General features: G+C 41.9%; 1 long non-coding RNA gene and 1 other non-coding gene across 2 annotated transcripts; both read right to left on the bottom strand.

Annotated features, from left to right (window-relative positions):
• Positions 1–1,557: 1,557 nt before the first annotated feature.
• Positions 1,558–1,644, bottom strand: trnay-gua (transfer RNA tyrosine (anticodon GUA)). The gene is given in 2 exon segments: positions 1,558–1,593; positions 1,608–1,644. It is a non-coding gene; the product is annotated as a tRNA-Tyr (tRNA).
• A 4,257-nt stretch (positions 1,645–5,901) lies between these two features.
• Positions 5,902–16,433, bottom strand: LOC147209126 (uncharacterized). The gene is made up of 3 exons (XR_015100296.1): positions 16,179–16,433; positions 8,143–9,916; positions 5,902–6,900 (listed from the first exon to the last, which is right to left on the bottom strand). It is a non-coding gene; the product is annotated as an uncharacterized LOC147209126 (long non-coding RNA).
• Between the last annotated feature and the right edge of the window lie 3,198 nt (positions 16,434–19,631).

Genomic DNA, 19,631 nt, shown 5'->3' with positions numbered 1-19,631 from the left:
GGCATGAAAACGCCGCTTGGAACAGACTGTGTTCCTCCACTCTCTGAACATTATTTGGACAATATTTCAGCGCATGCCGCGCCGTAACAGCCAGAACGAGGCCATTAACCGATGAAAACAGACGGAGCCCCCCACCCCCACCACCTGCACAATTTTGCACTGCAAATTACCGTCCGTGGGGGTGGCGTGGCCATGTATAGTAAGGCGTTTTAATTTAAAAAAAAAAAAAGTCCATGTATAGTGAAGATATCACCTATGTTATATGTTTAGCTTAAAACTTTGTATCATAGACAGGTCGACTTTGACTATTAGGTCTCTGTCCTGAACATCCGCTACTTAAAACAAAGAATGTAGTGTGAAGCTGGGCTCCTATTTCCCCTTGAGTGATTAACAGCCCCCCAAGTGTTTTCTTTTGCGTCTCCCACCTTGGGAAAGTCCCTGAAGGCTGTCAAGTGCCTTCGAAGAGGAACCCTAATCTCAAGATTTGTGGACCAACAGATATGGTCTGTACTTTGTCAAAATGCCAAAATCGAACTTTGCTTGACTTTCTTTGTTTCCGATTTTTACATAAGGGGAAGGACTGCCCGCCCCTAATTAATATAATTAACATACTATGCCTATATGTACGTGTGACTGTAGTTGCTCGGGGCTTCCTGATGAAATCTGAGACTCACAGGAGCCCGAATCGATTCGTGTTGTGCCCTGAACGTTCAGTAAAACATCTTGCAAGAACTTCTCCATTTCCAGCCTCTGACTTTTGCACATCAACTCAGCCCGAATCAAACGAACACGCGGAGGACCTGGGGAAGTGGAGAACGGTCAAGGGATCCCGCCGTGTCGACAACAACACGCTTCCCCCTGTTTGATCATCCTCCAACAATAGCAAGGTGTTTTGAGCCGAAAAAAACGACCATGAAGAGTAAGGTCTTTTTAGCCGAAAAAAACGACCATGTATAGTAAGGCGACCATGTATAGTAAGGCGTTTTTCGACGAAAAAAAAAGTAGTAAGGCGTTTAATAGGAAGGCGTTTTAACTAAAAAAAAAAAAGACCATGTGTAGTAAGGCGTTTTTAGCCGAACAAACCGACCATGTATAGTAAGGCGTTTTTAGACGAAAAAAACGACCATGTATAGTAAGGCGTTTTTCGCCGGAAAAAAACGACCATGTATAGCAAGGCGTTTTTAGCCCGAAACAAACGACATAGTATAGTAAGGCGTTTTTAGCCGAAAAAAACCAACCATGTATAGTCAGGCGTTTTTAGACGCAAAAAAAATGACTCTGTATAGTAAGTCGATTTTCGAAAAAAAAAAACCCGACCATGTATAGTCAGGCGTTTTAACCCGAAAAAAAACCACCATGTGTATAGTCAGGCGTTTTTAGACAAAAAAAAACACCATGTATTGTAAGGTGTTTTAACCCGAAAAAGTCGACCATGTATAGTAAGGCGTTTTTAGCCGAATAAAACGACCGTGTCGAGTAAGGCATTTTTAGATTAAATTTTTAGACGAAAAAAAGCAATCATGTATATTATGGCATTTTTTGCCTCTGTGTCATCAATCCTTCAAGCCGGATTTGAACCAGCTACCTAAGGATGTCTGTATGCGCCACTACAGTCCTCCGCTCTACCAGCTGAGCTATCGAAGGGTAAACGTAGTACCTTTTCAACATTCTTAAAGAGTGCGTTTTTCACCGAAAAAAAAAACATGTTAGGTAAGGCGTTTTAACCCGAAAAAAACGACCATGTATAATAAGGTGTTTTGACCGGAAAAAAACAACCATGTATAGTAAGGCGTTTTTAGACGCAAAAAAACACCAGGTATAGTAAGGCGTTTTTCGACCAAAAAAACGACCATGAATAGGAAGGTGTTTTAACTAAAAAAAACGACCATGTGTATTAAGGCGTTTTTAGCCGAAAAAACCGACCATGTATAGTAAGGCGTTTTTAGCCGGAAAAAAACATGTATAGTAAGGCGTTTAGAGATGAAAAAAACAACCATGGATAGTAAGGCGTTTTTAGCCGAAAAAAAACGACCACGTATGGTAAGGCGATTTTCGACGAAAAAAACGACCATGTATTTATTGTAAGGCATTTTTAGCCGAAAAAACGACCATGTATAGTGAGGCATTTTGAGCCGAAAAAAACGACCATGTTTAGTAAGGCGATTTTTGACGAAGAAAACGACCATGTATTTGTAAGCCGTTTTTAGCCGAATAAAACGACCATGTTTAGTAAGGCGATTTTCAACGAAAAAAATGACCATCTATTGTAAGCCATTTTTAGCCGAAAAAAACGGCCATGTATAGTAAGGCGTTTTAACTCGAAAAAACCCACCATGTGTATAGTCAGGCGTTTTTAGACGAAAAAAAATACCATGTATTGTAAGGCGTTTTAACCCGAAAAAATCGACCATGTATAGTAAGGCGTTTTTAGCTGAATAAAACGACCGTGTCGAGTAAGGCATTTTTAGACGAAAAAAAGCAATCATGTATATTAAGGCATTTTTTGCCTCTGTGTCATCAATCCTTCGAGCCAGCGACCTAAGGATGTCTATATGCGCCACTACAGTCCTCCGCTCTACCAGCTGAGCTATCGAAGGGTACAAGTACCAGATTTAAGAAGTGCCTAAAGGCTTTATAAAGTGAATGCAGAAGAGCAAGAATGAGAATTTCCCCTCTGTGTCATCAATCCTTCGAGCCAGATTTGAACCAGCTACCTAAGGATGTCTGTATGCGCCACTACAGTCCTCCGCTCTACCAGCTGAGCTGTCGAAGGGTAAACGTAGAACCTTTTCAACATTCTTAAAGTGTGCGTTTTTCACCGAAAAAAACAACCATGTTAGGTAAGGCGTTTTAACCCGAAAAAAACGACCATGTATAATAAGGTGTTTTGACCGGAAAAAAACGACCATGTATAGTAAAGCGTTTTTATCCGCAAAAAAACACCAGGTATAGTAAGGCGTTTTTCGACCAAAAAAACGACCATGAATAGGAAGGTGTTTTAACAAAAAAAAACGACCATGTGTATTAAGGCGTTTTTAGCCGAAAAAACCGACCATGTATAGTAAGGCGTTTTTAGCCGAAAAAAAACATGTATAGTAAGGCGTTTAGAGATGAAAAAAACGACCATGTATAGTAAAGCGTTTTTATCGGAAAAAAAACAACCATGTATAGTCAGGCGTTTTTAGACGCAAAAAAATGACTCTGTATAGTAAGTCGATTTTCGAAAAAAAAAAAAACGACCATGTATAATCAGGCGTTTTAACCCGAAAAAACCCCACCACTGTATTATTGGGCGCAATTTTAAAGTGGTAAAACATACGCCAGCTTAAACATACGGCATGCATGCGCGCACGCTAAAAACACGTTAGCTTGAAGCATACAGTAGCATGCCAAGACATACGGATACACGCTAAAAACACGTTTTTAAAAAGGCAACGGAAAACTGAGTTCCGTTGTATTTTATTTAGCCATCGTACAATGTACTCACGTTTTTCGATCAATCATCACCCAGAAATCCATCAAAGTCCTCATCTTCTGTATCAGAATTGAACAATTGTGCAAGTACCGGTAATCCATCAAAAACGCCAGGTTCCCTCTCGTTGTCAGAGTCATTCTCATTGCCATGTGGCTCCACAGAAATGATGCCGGCTTTGCCAAAAACTCGAACAACAGTGCAAGCAGACACGTTCGTCCAAGCAGCCACAATCCATTCGCAAATTGTGGCGTAACTCGCCCGGCGCTGCCTCTCACTCTTTGTAAAGTTGTGTTTGCCATCGATCATTCATTGTTCCCATGCCATTCGCAACTTTACTTTGAACGCCCGGTTGATGCCGATGTCCAGCGGTTGGAGTTCTTTAGTCAAGCCTCCGGGAATAACGGCAAGCTAAGAGTTCATTTGCTTGACTTGGTTTTTCACCGCTGCTGTGAGATGGGCACGCATGCCAAAAGCATAACCGATGGCTTTAAGTTTGAACTGAGCTTCGTAGGCGTGTCTCTTTGTAGAATTTATTTTCGGGGGTTCTTAGAAACCAAAACCGAAGTTGTTTTGCAACAATGCACATAGCCACACTCTATACAGGTGTTGGTACCTGCTTGTGGCGCACCTTTAGCGTCCACTTACACGCCCACCCTTCACACATTGGCGGACTGCTTCCCCGCATGCCTGTCCTCACTCACATCTGCCTTTTCTCTCTCTCGCTCTCCATATGTGTATATATATACACGCCCACCCTTCACTGATTGGCCGACTTCTTTGCCGCATGCCTGTCCACAGTCACTTCCGCCTTTTCTCTATATAAACAACGTGTCGGCTGTCAGTCAGGTTTTGGAACTCAGCGCATAGACAAGACGCTCCGCATCATAAGGCGTCCTGTCCATTTTGGAGAAAATTTTTGACTTTTAATGGCGCCTTATAGACGTGAAAATACGGTACCTCATCTGAAACAATTAGTGTTCTACAAAGTGCATTATGTACAACAGTTTTGGATGGAAAGAAATGTGCACCTTTCTTCCATCCAAAATCCACAAAGAAACAGAATTTTTAATATTTGTCTTTCGACATCATGACTCTATACATGGTCGTTTTTTTCAGCTCAAAACGCCTTACTGTACATGGTCGGTTTTTTTTTGTTGTTAAAACGCTTTACTACTCATGGTCGGTTTTTTCATCTAAAAACGCCTTACTAAAAAAAAACACTTTACTATACGTGGTCCTTTTTTTTCGGCTCAAAACGCCTTACTATACATGGTCATCTTTTTCAGCTAAAAATGCCTTTCTATACATGGTTGTTTTTTTCGGCTAAAAACGCCTTACTATACATGGTTGTTTTTTTTCCTTGAAAAACGCCTTACTATACATGGTCGGTTTTCTTTCGGCTAAAAACGCCTTACTAAACATGGTCGGTTTTTTTTCGGCGAAAAACGGCTTACTATATATACATGGTCATTTTATTTCGGCTAAAAGCGCCTTACTATACGTGGTCGTTTTTTTCGGCTAAAAACACCTTACTATATGTGGTCCTTTTTTTTCGGCTAAAAACGCCTTACTATACGTGGTCGTTTTTTTTTTCGTCTCAAAACGCCTTACTATACATGGTCATCTTTTTCGGCTAAAAACGCCTTACTATACATGGTCGGGTTTTTTCGGCTAAAAACGCCTTACTAAACATGGTCGTTTTTTTTCAGCGAAAAACGGCTTACTATACATGGTCATTTTTTTTCGGCTAAAAACGCCTTACTATACATGGTCATCTTTTTCGTTGAAAAACGCCTTACTATACATGGTCGTTTTTTTCGGCTAAAAACACCTTACTGTACATGGTCGGGGGGTTTTTTTTGTTAAAAGGCTTTACTACTCATGGTCGGTTTTTTCGTCTAAAAACGCCTTACTACACATGGTGTTCTTTTTTGGTCTAAAAACGCCTTACTATCCATGGTCGTTTTTTTCGTCTAATAACGGCTCATCATTCACTTCAAAGAGCTGGCTCTTTGTACCGGCTCGTTCGCGACCGACACATCACTTGTGAAAATGTAGATGATTGAACAGTCAGAGGTGCTGCCAAAAAGAACCCTTTCTGCACTGAAATACAGTGAAATTAATTTTTTATTCCGTTTGCTGCAATACAAACCGGATACTTCATACTTGACCATAAAGTTCATTTAAAACTTAGTACCTCAATTCAAAAACAAAATCTGATGTTGAAAAAAACGTCGTTTTGTATTTGTAAGACTGAATATGAAAATAAACAGAATTTAATTTTCAGTGAGGATCAAATACAGTTTCAAAGAAAAAAAAGTCTATCGTTTCAAATTCAGATTGTACAATTCAGATTCAGTTACTCAATATGATTCAGAGTAAAATATACTGTCAGGTTTGTCCAATTTGACACTCAGGAATAAAACACAAGGAGGAGACAGGAGACTCAATTCTGGTACCAGGAGGGAACGAGGAGAAGCGTTCGGTTTCAGTTCTCGGCACGTCACCCTAACGATCTCCCCCTTCACCTCCTCATTTATTGGGAAATCTTCTACATAGGTGTGTCCAACCTAAAGGGTGGGGGCTGTTGAACACACACTGAACTTGTTTGACTATGTGTGTGTATGTGAGTGTAAATTAGGTACATGTGTGCAATTGTTACAAAAACATCACGTTGCAGGTGGTGTAAATGGCTCCATTCACTGTCCAACCTTGCTCACTGTTTAGTCTTAACACTTATCTCTTCCCAACCACGTCCTCAGAAAGGTGGCTGCGTCCCAAAACTTCCACATAGTGCACTAAGCATTCTTGAGTCTAAATGTGACTATATAATGGATAAAAAGGATTATAAATGTGAGTACATAATAAAGAATATATCTTTATTAAAAGCAGAAGCGTTCTTCATTGCAGGCATAGTCAATTAATGATTGCAAGCATTTGCGTTCTTCTTTGCAAGCATAATCAATCAATCAATCAACCTAATAATAAGCAAATGTATGATGACTAAAAATAATCAATCCATCATATACAAATCCATCCATTATCCGAGCCACTGACTTTCAATTCACGTAATTCAATTTCAGTATAAACTATTTAAGTTACGTTATTCACGTTTAGTTTTTGGTGGAAAATATTCCGCCCCACAGCCTCATACCTCGTTTAGTTTTGGTTGTAAAGTGTCCTTGAGTGTCTTGAAAGACGCTTATAAATGAAATGTATTATTATTCTTATTATAAGAAATTTCAGGGGTTATTTTTACTGACTATTCATTGTTCATGACATGTACAAATGTTTGTTTTCCTAACACACTGTCCATTCTTGTTTTCTTACAGTTCTTACAGCCGCTGTGAGACCTAACAGCCGAACATCTTGGGCCTCAGACCAGGAAATTGATGTCACAATCAAAAGATGGCTACATCTGGCTCCTGATCGGGATGGTGACAGGAAGGAGAGCATGAGAAGAAAAGAGGACATGGAGAGCGCAACAATTAGATGGACAGAAAAATACCGTTCAAGAGTAAGCTGCATCCCAAGTTGGACTTTGTGTTCACTGTTAAATAAAGAAAAGTTTTTTCCAGTGTATGTGGAGTTATATGTGAGGTTCACAAATTATGACAATAAACATATTTTTATAACAGTCGTTTTTGAGACTTTTTTTTTAATGTGGGTCAGATATGGCTCATGAAAGATGTGGCTTAGTTGAGGTTGAATTCAGGCTGATATCAGGAACCAGTTCTGGCCCAGCGTCGGGCCGGAGTAGGGCCAAATATGGTTTTACAATGCGGCTCAGATCTGGGCCGAATGTGGCCCACATCATGGATGCCAGACGTGGGCCACTGCAGGACCGTCATTCATTGAGGTATGTGGGTCGAGTGTACGTGCCGTGTCTGCCCCAGAGCTGGGCCAGACCAATTTTGCTGACTGGGAGACCAGTAGCGGAAGTTTGACTGTGAGTCAGCACCAAGCCTTTAGGACAGGACTAGTATGTTCTGAGCGTTGTTCTGACCCAATAAAACCACAAGATAGGAACCATTTTGGGTTGTTGTTCGAAATGGCTCGCTGGTGCAGCATCTTCATTCCAAAGCAAGACGTTGCTTCGAAGAGACTGGTCGGTCGGGCTATCTTTATCTTCATCAGAACAGAGACAACCACACGCAGAAGCTCACGGGCACTTGAAATTGTTTCGGGCACCTGTCATCCTTCATTATAATTAGCCAGTGGACGCGGAGATAATTGCCATCAGGTTGAGGCTGCTTTTGTTGGGGTTAGGCACTGCCCGATGTCTCTGGCTTTTTCTTGTCATTTTATTTAAAGGGCCGGCGCGACTCCGCGAAGCAACGCCCGTGGCGACTTTGTAAGCTCCGCGTCAGGAAGAGTGGTTTTGTCTATCCGCAATTGCAAACGTTTTTGATAAGCAATGCAAAATGCTCATCAGTTTTAAGTTGGTGGTCATAGATGGCTTTGACAAGGAAGTTAAAGTCAGCTTGAGAAATACCGTTCCCATCCCGTTGGACTTTGCAGGTACAGTGCTATGATGCCTGTGCGGGCGTGTGTGTGTGTGTGTGTGTTTGTGTGTATATGAAGCTACGCATGCGTGTGCTTGCTGCAGGGCCAGCGACAGCTATCTCAGAGTGTATCGCCTGCCACAACGTGTCGACTTGACTTACTCTTGCCAGTCTCCGCGCTTGAGCTTTCCACCCGCATTAGGCAGACGCTGCTGGAGATGTGTCAGTCACTTCACTCATTTTATCTGTTAAACATTTAAAAAAAGAAACAAACAAACAAAAAAAAACTACTGTTAATATATTTTGACATTGTCTTCAAACAACTTCACTGTGACAGTGTGGAGGATGGGTAGTTTAGGTTCAAATGATCAAACTAACACAAACATGAAATTTGTTTTTCTTTCTTCATTATTTTACACAGTAGTTGGAGCTCATATTAACGTATAATTTCCTGACTCACTTCTTTAAATGTTATATTTAGGTAAAGCTGCATATTTCAAATATATTTAGTCATCGATAAACCAGATTAAACTGGATTTTGCGACATGTGAGCAGCAGGTAAATTTGTCCACTTACATTTAATAATGTCGTACCCCTTGACAAAAAGTGTGTGCGGCTTGACCTCGTGAGTGACGTGGGTGTCAGCGACTGATTGTGTATTTTGGCTGTTGTTCACACAGGTTAGCGCCCGGCTGTTAGCAGGCTAACCGTTAGCCAGTTGAACGATGTTGTGTTGTGCCAATTCTTCTTTTAGCATATTCATTTTTTTTCGGAATGATCCCAAACTTTCCCAAAGCTTTCAGGCAGAGATTTTGCTTCGAACGTACAGTATATTTGAATAATTTGAGATATTCGATGAATGGTCTTTTAACGTGCACATGTGATAGCACATCAACTATTATTTGGATATGATGGCTGTCAAAGCTACACTCCTCTGCACCCCCACCACCTCCCCTCACTCTTACTTAAAAGAAATGCAGTCTGGCGGAATTTTGGTGTCGGAAGCCAAAACCGTTGGACGGCGGGGGCATGAATATTCCAAATGACTAATGTTGCACATGCTTACTCCTGACATATCTGGCTTCCGCGGGGAAATAAAACACTTCTAATGCGGGGGGACCATCTGTTATCTGTTGCTGGTGTTTCAGCACAGGCGGGCTCTGTGTGCGCACATACACACACACACACACACACACACAGTGCAAAATCCATTGGGAAGCATACAAAACAGACGGGCCGCCGATACAAATTGAACATTCCTTTTTTTTTGCTGTTGTTGTAAATCTTGCACTGTTGTGGTAGGGTGACAGGGAATGCACACACTTTTTATCCTCACCATAAATACCTGGACTTGTCTTCTCGCAGCAGCTGGAGCAGGATAATATGCAGCCGCGATAAACATGCCCCCCCCTCGCCCCAAAAAAGGAAAGAAAATACACAAACCAACGTTCACACTAAATGCATTCTCTTGGAGAATTGTTAGGACCAGTGGAACGGGAGGAGCAGATGCGACAGCTCGCAAAAGAAGCCACCACTTCATCTAGTACTTGCTTTTCTTCTGCTGTTTTTCTCCAGTAACTTCCATTTTCTTCCATTTTCTAATCCGCTTCTCGTCACAGGGGTCGCGGGGTGTGCTGGAGCCTCTTCCAGCAGTCTTCGGGCAGTAGGCGGGATACACCCTCAACTGCCTGTCAGCCAATCGCAGGGCACAAAGAGACAACCAACCATTGGCGCTCACAATCACACCTAGGGACAATTTGGAGTGCCCAATCAACCTGCCATGCATGTTTTTGGAATGTGGGGAGGAAACCAGAGTACCCGGAGAAAACCCACGAAGGCATGGGGAGAACATGCAAACTCCACACAGGTAGGCTGGGCCGGAATCGAAGCCTGCACCACTGCACTGCAAGGCGGGCATACTAACCAGTCAGCCACACTAATATATATATATATATATATATATATATATATATATATATATATAATTTTTACACACACACACACACACACACACAGTATACATATTAGGCATTTGTAAATGACTTTTGAGCCGCAGATCGCACATCACGGGGATGCCAACTGGCATGACCTCGACGTGTGACAGCAACAGGCAAGCTGACATATTTCCCACTGTCGACAGTTTTCCACAATGAATACACACACGCGAATTGGGTGGATTTTGCTCTCGTTCCTGTGATTCAAAATGTTTGTTTTTAGGAATGAGCGATATACGCTCAGTGATTAGTCATAGACATTTCGTCATTCATGCATATCACTAGCTATGATTTGCCAGCTGTTGAGCTTCACTGTCGTTGTACACCTGTCAGTGTTACGGTGTTAAAGAAGAAAAAAAAAAAACACTAAAAGGTGAGGTTTTTTTTAGCAAATAGCCGAGGAGAGGTTCAACAGACAAAAAGCAAATAGGTGTATTTGTAAATAGCATACCGTGAATAACTGATGGTTCACCGTCATATCTGTGTGCTTCTTTTTTTTTTTTAAGTTTTGTTTTGCTTTAATGAAAGGATGAGAGACAGCGGTTTCCCGATTAACTCCCCTTCTATGATGAAGCAACGGCAAGATAAGGCAGGCGGACGGTGCTATCTAATCTGTAGGCAGTGCTTTTTGTCTATGGAAATGACTGCTCGCTTATCGCCGCGGGTTTATTCGAGCAGGTCCTGAGCAAAGGGACTCAATCGGTTTCGGCTGCCAGCGATAGGCCTTACTTTCGTCTTCGCTTGAATCCCATCTTTTTAATGGGGCTAGCGGAAATGAAAGGATGCTATCTCACGCTCGCCGCCGCCGCGTTCCCCGAAGACGGCAGGAGAGGCCTTGGACCGTTTTTATTTTCAGGCAGGAGGAGGAGGAAAACAAGCTTTCAAAAGATGCGCCGATGAATCAAACTGAGAAAGTTTGAACATCGCTGCAATGTAAAAATTTAATGTCAACATTTCAACGTGTTCCGAACCTTAATCCTACATCACGATGCAATGCACATGTTGAACGTCAACTGTTTTAACAGCAATGGCGTTTTTTTTTATCGATCCTTGGCGGGTCATGCATGACGTTCTTTTGCTACCTACTTTGCAGACGATAATTGATTGCTCTTTCCTGATGTGTAGAAACCAATATTGAATATAAAATTTCACGTAACGATTGGCAACAGGAAGTGAGAGTAGAGTGAAATACCGTATTGGGACGAAAACATAAGACGGCCCTGATTATAAGACAACCCCCACTTTTTCAAGACTCATGCTTGAAAAAAAGACTTTTTGAACACAAATTTAATTTTTATACAGAAAATAATTACAGTACATCTGAAACAAATGATTATAACAATATACTTTTGGTTTTTGAAATGTAAATTACATCATAACTTCTCCTCAACTGCCGGTTAACCTGGCCGATCTTCGACCCACTTTTCTCCAGATTGTCACTACGTTTCTCCATTTTCTGTTATCTCTTCTATTATTTTCCTCTTTTCTTTCTTACCGCTATTTTTATTTTTTTTTCTTCGGGACAGGGGTTCGCTTTGGCCCGGGGAGTCAAGTTCAGCATTCGCTTCAATGATATCTGGCGCCATCTAGCGTCGTGAATGGGTATAATGTCTAGACCCCAAATATAAGATGACCCCCACTTTTTCAGTCTTATTTCAATGCAAAAAACACCGTCTTATATGCGGGCCAATATGGTACTGTGAAATGTTCAACAGACCCGGCATGCTGCTACAGTACCAATACTGTCTGGCCACCTACTAAGAAGATAATATTGGTTGCCATTGGAGCGCTATCAAATGTATCACCTTGCAAATGTGTGCAAAGCAGACATTTTATTACCACAAACCCACACAAAAAAAAAAAAAGGAAAATAAAGTGGACAATACTACCACCCCCACAAACATGCAGAGGCAGAACCACCGAAGAAAACGTATCTCATCGTTTTTATTATAAGGCCACGCTTTCACCAAGCAGTACAGTTAGGTGTGGTTTTCAGGTTCTTCAGGGCGGAGTCACGAGGCCAGAATTGTAACACAAGCGTTTACGCGATCTAATTACGAAAAAAAAAAAAGGTTTTGAACAAGACATTGAACAATGTATTCAATTTAGCATAGAGTGCACTTTCTTCAGTAAAGTCATTCTATTTCTGCCCTTTCTTCAGTCCAAAAAAAGCTCAATGTTAGCCATTAATGAGTTGTTTTTTTTTATGTTATTTATTTTAAGTGCTAGGCCTACGTTGCCTCTGTCTTTCTTCGGATAATACCAAGAAGGCAAGGCTGATGGATCAATATACGCCGCGGTGCTGGGGTGTATATATTTTACTCCCTAGCCCAGGGAACATTTCAGAAAGGCCAAAGGGGTCGGCTTATCGTGGCGCTAAATGCCAATGTAATTATTAGTGTCTGGGAATAGTGGAAAGGGAAAGCACATCCAGAGGCAGTACACCGTATTTAATTAATAAAAGTCGCTCGGTAAAAGCAGTCGACAGGGGGGTGGGGGGCATCATTTGTGGATAGAGAAGATCCCGGCGAGTGCAGCGGAAAATGGCATCGAAAGACCAGCTCGGAACCTTCTGAAGTTAGCACGTCGACATCCCCCCACAACGGTCAAGCATTTTGTTGTTTTCATGGGGCATCTTTAGTCCGAAGAACTTTTACCAGCCAATAAGAAAGCCAAGCTACACGCTTGTTCTGTGTAGCGCAGGCAACTGTCGGGTTTCCCGATGTGAATACAATGTAAACAAGAGCATCGTGCTCAGCGAGGCAAATGCAAAATAAACAAATAAATACACATTTGAAACGGCGAAGAGTATGGAAAACAGCCCGGCGTTTCACATGTGATTGGCAGCTTGATTAATTAGCTAGTTGGACTTGAAAGAGCAGTGACTCGATGAACCCTGTGTGGGATTGAGCTGTGACTGAAATATTCCAGGCGCTGGCGAGCTGGTTGCACTTTCCCCATCATAACAGATTGCAGAAAAACAAGACATTTTGCATGCAAAGCACAAACGGCTAGCCGTCTAATTTGTTTCACCGCCACGTTTGCGCCGCCATCATTGTCCGTGTCTCCTTCACGACAAGGCCTTCGCCTTCGCCATTCGCTCACCCGTGAGCCGGGTGTGTCCTCACTACCAAACGAGGACCGTATCTCTGCCTTGTGACTCGCCGCGCCACCCTACCAGTGACCTGGATAACATGCTATCGCTTTTGACGACCTTGTTTGGAAAAGGGAAAAAAAGGCCAAATGATGTGATGGAAGACGGAGCTACGAAACCCAAGAAAAAGAAAGCAGCTGTACATTTCGGAGACAATATCAGGAGTCCGAATTAAAATGGGTGTTTTTGGTCGATCCTCCCACATCAATACTGTGTGCGACGGTTGCTAGCTCATGAATGAATGAATGTCACGAAAGGTTTTCAAATGTGGCCGTGAACCCCTCAAAACTGCCAGATACCCACTTCTCTTTCCAATACCGTATTTTCCGCACTATAAGGCGCACCGAAAAGTCTTCCATTTTCTTAAAAGCTCACGGTGCGCCTTGTGTATGGTCATTACGGTAATATGTCGATCCCAAGATGGCTCCTTGCTGGAGACACGCTTACAATGTTATAACTTGCTGTTGGTTCAGTGAACTGTGTCGCTGCTTTATTAAATAAGGTTTTGTTGCAGCTCCGAAAAAAGGAGAGCTGTGGTGTTGTTGTTTTGAAAACGCACACTTTATTCATGGTTTTCACAGTCTCAACAAATACAGATACGTCTTTGTCCGTCTCCGTGCCTTCTCTTCTTCCGTTCGACTCGAGAGGCGGTCATGACCGCCTCGGAAAAGCGAGGAAATCACAAAATAAATTCTGTAGTGGGGCTATAGAATTTATTTTGTGATTTCCTCGTTTGTGAATACAGTACACAACAAAGGAATAAATAACAAAACACTTCTGAGACAGTCCAGTCTCCACCAATTTACCGACATCTGATAGTTCTGTTGCAGCTTTGCTCAAGGAAATAACAAAATGTATTCTGTCGGGGGGCTACAGAATTTATTTTGTGATTTTTCTGTTTTGATGCATTACTGTACTTTCAACTTTCGTAGTTTCATTGAAGTAATCATTAATGTACGTTTTTTGGAGGCGGTCATGAACGCCTCTCGAGTCTAACTGAAGAAGAGAAGGCACGGAGACGGATAAAGACGCACCTGTAGCTTTATCTAGTGGATGCATTGTAGATTGCGCCTTATAGTCCAGTGCGTGCAATATATGAAAAAAAAAATACAAAATAGGCCATTCATTGAAGGTGCGCCTCATAATCCAGTGCGCCTTTTAGTGCGGAAAATACGGTAATTTATTTTTGTTTCGTGCGGGACTACATTGGACTTGGGCCGTCACTGTCACCCATCGCCCTAAGATGGAAGCAGCTGGTGTGTGAGACAAATTACACTCAGCGTCATGGTGCCGTCAATTAAAAATACATGAAATGATATTAAAACTTGGCAAGACATTGGTCGGTGGTGTAAAAAAAAAAAAAAAGTTGCTCTCGAGCTGTGATTTTAAATTGTCCGTTGTTGCGATTCGCCATCTTTCAATGCCACTTGAGTCATGACAACACCTGGGCCCCTCTCGGCTGGATTCATTTTCCATATCCGCACCACTAGCCCTATGTTCCCTGCCCACGTGTTGTAACTCTCAATTGCCTGCAGAAAAGAAATGAAATGAAGGGAGCTTTGAAGAAAAATGGTTTGGGGGTGGGGGGAGGCAGATCACGGTTCTTTAATGCAGGAAAAAAAAAGACAATGGTAGTGGGAAAAAAAGAGACAACGCCAAATGTTTCTTACGCAACCGTTTCTTTGCTGCTCACACAAGTATTCTTGTTTGGGAAACAATAGAGGCGACCAAGCAGATGCTTTTCCCTGGCGCCAATCAATGTAACACCTACACCTCCCCTCTGCCTCCTTCACGCCGGCTTCAGCTCGTCACTTTGACGGCATTCTTAGTGTTGTTCTTTTTAGCTTACTCACGAGGACTGCCTGAGAAGCCTTTTCTATCGCCTGTCACTCGGCTAAGAAAAAAAAATAAAATAAAGTAAGACACTCTTCCAACCAACTTTCTGCCTTTCGGTGGCTCTGCGAGAGATGTCTTCCGGGCGGCATATTAAGAGGTTTCATTATTGTCTCGTCTGCTGTGCAGGAGGGTCACCATGGTAACACTAAACACATCAAGCAGCTCCCCACAAAGGAAATGAGCTTCTTCAGCGGGAACCTGTGGTCAGCGTGCGGTCAAAGGATATTAGATGGGAACAAAATTTAAAAGAAAAACACGACTGAGCTATTTTGTTCTTTTTTTTTTTCTTTAGCACAGCTGTAATTATTACGACAAACGCTACTGGGACATTGGCGAGCCACTACCTTCATGTTTGTGTTATGTATCTCGGGAAATTAAATTAAATCACCCGTAAGCCATTTCTTTTCCAACGTAACGTCAGATGAATTTGAAAGAATGTTAACCTGCTTTGGGATCACAGTTTGTGCTATATTTATGGTTTTAACTGTGAATACAGGAAATTATAAGTGTAAGTTGAGGGGTTCGTTGTTTTCAGTGGATCTTAGCTTGTAGCAGACGTGTGCACATTCTGAGCATGACGTCTCTGACCCACTGGTGAAAGGACACTTTGATCCTCTCCTCTTTCATCTGTAACTGCTTCAGACAACAAAGTGTATGCAGAAAAATGGTGAAGATTGCACGACTGTCTGTGTCCTATGTGTTGTGTTGTGTTATTTTTGTTATTTTGACTTCAAAATGGCGCCGCGAGAGTGGCTGCCTTTCCAGCAGCTCCTATATTTTGTTGTTCTACTTCTTTCCCTTTTGTAACTGCTGCTGTGAATTGGGAATTTCTCCATTGCGAGACTAATAAAGGTGTTCTTATCTTATCTTAGCTCTACTTTAAGAATGGGCAAAAGGAGAGACGGAATGCTTTGAATGCAGTTTAATTAAAAGGGGGGGAAAAGATGTCTGCACCACAGCACATTCGAGGACACAACTCCTTCTTTCGGCTACTAAAACACTTCCTGCTTCCTTCAGCCAATCAGACGCTCTCAACATAAACATCTTTAAGAAATTATTAAAGAGAAGATAATTTAGGTAACTTTAACATCAAAGACAATACTGTAATGTTCAAACATAAAATGATAATAATTAACAATTTAACAAAAGCTTACATAAATATTTGGGAAGGACATCGTTTTCACCTTCAGAAGGACCAGCCTATCACGCTTCTGACCCGGCCCATTTCTGCCACTTGTGCCCCCACCGGCGTTTCTCTTACATAACAGAAGACGATAAGATTCATTGGCATTCCGCTCCGTCTCCTAACCTTAAAGTGGAGTGACACGCTACAGCATCTCGCAGCAGGTTCGTGGTTTCGACACACCGCGGATGCATCCGAGTGTTGTCGCGGCCTGCCAAATCGCATTATGTAACTCCCAAGTGCTCCAGTTGGGACACGGGAACATGACACGTGATTGGAGCTGAGGGTGGGCCGGGGAGGGGTAGAGGGGCGTCATGGTGACGACACAGTTTTTTTTGTCATTCTTGGTGTCATTTGCCATGCTAAATCCTTATTACATTTTACTAAACTAGACCTATGATGCTTAAGGGCAGGGGCGCAGATAGGATTTTGGAACTACGGGATGGGGGGGACAGGGAACAAGCTAATAAAAAGTCCAAACGGCCACTGATTTTGTTGTTGCTGTATGAAAGCCACATCTTTACATTTTTAACCAAACAAAGTGCATGACAATTGCTGAAAAATGCCAAGAGTTGTCCTTCTTTGAAGTGTGGTCTCAGGAGAAATGAATGAAGTGGAGAGGCGGGACCATCACGGGACTCCCGGTTCAAGATGGCGGCCACTCGTGTTTTTTCTAATGGATGTGCCGTATTTACATTTATTGGTCATGTACCATATCAGTGGTTATAGTAACAGTAAGTTCAGCGGCATGATTGAGAGCAAGCGAGAACAACTGAAGAAAGAATGCGCTTTTTCCACAAAAATATAATTGAGCTCTTGTAAAAACAAAAACCAAGTTTTTATGCACACAAAACACCATCCTCTGTGTTCTAAACACTCTAGCGTAAGGGGAAGGGACAAAGCAATTCCCATCACACCAAGTGGCTCCATGCAAATCCTAAAACGTCAGATTTATGTTTTTGTTTTTTGTAAATACGATACATATTTAGCAAAAGAGCACTTTCACCACAGCTGCAATTGTAACAAAGTACTTGACAGAACATTAAACATAAAATAAAAATAATACAACAGAACACATTACATGCTAAATGTTATTTATTCCCTGGTTTAGTAGTAGCAGACTTGTGTTCATCTACCTCTTTGGTAAAATTATTCTTCGCTCACTTTGTGAGCATTGAATTCAGCACCATGATTAAGTATTGTGTTAAAAGCCACTTGTGGATAAATGCAGTCTACCAGAAAATAAGGTTGACAAGTTGGAGCAAAGCACTTCGTCAAATTAAATGCTTTTGATCTGAAATTTTGCCGTCGTTTGTTCGTGCTTAAGACTCAAGTCAATAGCCACCTATGTGACTGAAGAGACATGCAGTCTTCCATCGTGAGAGTGGGGGGCAAATAGTGCTGTCATCATTAGGGTGTGTGTGTGTGCGTGTGTGTGTGTGGAGGGAGGGGGGTGGGGGGGTTAGGGTCGTGTTACCCTGTCTCCACACTATCTGTGCCCATGCTTGAGGACAATCCATGTGAGAACGAGGGCTAAGACTCGCTTATCTGCCACGGCAAAAATTCGACATCATAATGATATCAGTCTTTAACTGTACCTCCCAACGGTGTAAGAAAGAAAAAAAAGGAAAAAAGCAAAGGAGCAATCTTTCTTCGTGAGAGCAAAGAAGAACAACGCCAGGGGCTGATCCCGCGCGCCCAGACAAAGAGATGCAATGACCTGTGAATGTCACACGCCACTCCTCCGCTATTGCTGGTCCAATTTAGAGGAGATGCTGCCCCCATCTGGGGACTTGGGGAAGCACCGTCCAGTAAGGCGAATCTTCCCCTCTGCCCTCTGTAATATCAATAAGACAGTTCCATCACCCGCAGCAATTGTCAGGTTGCAGGCAGCCTTGACAAGTGCTCAAGTATTCGAGCAAGGACACTTTGGTGGGTGGGCAGAGGCTATCAGTCCAGTTTTGGAATGGATTCCATTTTAACTGTGTTCTGTCTCAGAATCGAGCTGGGCGATGATGGATATAATTATGATCACGATTATTTTGAGTGAGATTGAAATCACGATGAATAAAACGATGATTCATTGACTTCAAAAGTTAGTGTTAATTCAATGACTAAAACTCAACTACTCAAAACTGTCATCATAGGCTCTTTGCGCACATTCAAATCGTGAATAAGTGTCTCCCTCATTTCCTGATCCTATTTACGTCAGCCCAGGTTAGTTTAATGTCTTTATTTTCACAAGTCTTGGGACTTAATGGGCTAACCTGGGACTTTGAGTATCATTGTGCCATATCATGTGGAAATTTGTTTCAGTTGGTGTAACAAAAAATATGGATCTTTGCATCGTTGAATTTTGAGGAAAGTAAAATTCCTTGACTCCTTGAAAACTGAACTTTAAATATAACTTTAAAGGACAGTGAGAAAATATGTAAAAAAGTAAAATAAGAATATACATACAAAAAATAGCAACTAAAAAACAAATACCAACACCCTAACCCTAACCTCTGCTGTGTGTGCTTTGGCCGCTTAAGAGGAAGCGTAGTGCCGTGCATGGATGGCATACACAATAAGAAGAAAATTGTGATTGAACATTGTAAATATAATTTGTTTTTCACAGATTGGGAGGATTTTGTGCCTTTGAGTATTGTGTTGCATACGCATGTGGGTGTTTCTGCAGTGTTTGTGTGTGAATATTTATTTGAACAAATATCACTCTTGAGATAAATATTTCCCGATTACCATTTCAATGTGATTTTACATTGACTTTAGCATTAGCGCTTGCGATGTTTTTAAAATAAATAAAGTATGTCTTGTATTTAAATATACAAAGTGTGTCATTATTTTTGTTGTGTGTTCCGGTTTATACTAAACTCCAACTAGGATGTCAGTGAAAATTTTAGAGCTCTGGAGAAGCCTGAAATTATCATAATCAATTGAATAAACTGTGTTGGATTAGGGAGAGCTCTCAAACAGGCATGATATAAGATAAGATAAAGATAAGATATCCTTTAGCTGTAAATTTCCCCAGTGTGGGACAAATAAAGGATATCTTATCTTTATCTTATATGGCTCTCGAGGAACCAGTGTTCCCTACCCCTGGGTTAGGGTTAAGGTTAGGATTAGGGGTTATGCTTAGTGTTAGGGGTCATGGTTAGGGTTAGGGGGTTAGGGTTAGGGGTTATGGGTTAGGGCTAGGTTTACGGGTTAGGGGTTAAAGTTAGGGTTTGGGTTAAGGTTAGGGGTTAGGGTTGGGGGTTAGGGGTTAGGGTTAGGGTCATAGGTTAGGGTTCAGGGTTAGGATTAGAGTTAGGTATTAGGGGTTAGGGTTTGGGGTTACAGTTATGGTTAAGGCTAGGGTTAGTTGTTAAGGTTATGGGTTCGGGGTTAGGGTTAGACTTAACAGTTAGGGGGTGGGGTTAGG

Source organism: Hippocampus guttulatus, chromosome 2, assembly GCF_054856545.1.
Source record: "Hippocampus guttulatus isolate MCC_2025c chromosome 2, RoL_Hgut_1.0, whole genome shotgun sequence".
Lineage (NCBI taxonomy): Eukaryota > Metazoa > Chordata > Actinopteri > Syngnathiformes > Syngnathidae > Hippocampus > Hippocampus guttulatus.
The sequence above is the reverse complement of the archived record's forward strand: the minus strand, read 5'-3'. Positions and strand labels throughout refer to the sequence as shown.